The following is a 695-nucleotide window of genomic DNA, read 5'->3' as shown; positions in this document are numbered from 1 at the left end:
ATATATAAATTAAATTCAAATAACAAAATTAAAAAAGAAACGAGAAAATTATGATACAAATCAAAATAGGAGCAAAATTAATATAATTATCTACAAGTATTACTTTTAGAAAACTTGAAGCAATTTATAATTAACTCTAAGTTAATTTATATTTAATACTGCCGTAATAAATAATTAATTTTAAAGTAATTTTACGCATTTTTTTTCTCTCTTCTGAACAATTTAACATTTTTTATTTGTGTCGCCTTTCTTGCGGGAACAAAATAGTAAATTTAGATCATCATATTAATTTAACATTATATATGACTCAGATAATATGCTCACGAAATCACGGATAAGTATATGAAATCGCTGATCGCACGATCAAAATTCACAGCGGAAAATACAAAATTGGGTGCGTAATATAGACATCTTATTTCTGGATACGTAGAAGAGCATGACGAACGGTCGACCCCTCGGTAAAGTCCTTTGCATAGCCGAAGGGAGAACGCCGAAATTCCGAAAGGGAAGATTAAGACGTGCGGATTTGGGGGTAGGGCAAGCGGAAAAACAGGAGCTAAGGGCAAGGAGCGGAGCCTTAGCTCGCGGCTACAGAAAACCGTAGTCGGCTCGTCGCGGAGAAGACGCGAGAGAAATCTCCCACTGCTTTTGCTGCACGATCTCTCTCCATCTTCGTCCGCTCATCTTTTTCTGTC

The sequence above is a fragment of the Atta colombica genome, unplaced genomic scaffold (genome assembly GCF_001594045.1).
Source record: "Atta colombica isolate Treedump-2 unplaced genomic scaffold, Acol1.0 scaffold125, whole genome shotgun sequence".
NCBI lineage: Eukaryota > Metazoa > Arthropoda > Insecta > Hymenoptera > Formicidae > Atta > Atta colombica.
This window is presented reverse-complemented; position numbering follows the sequence as displayed.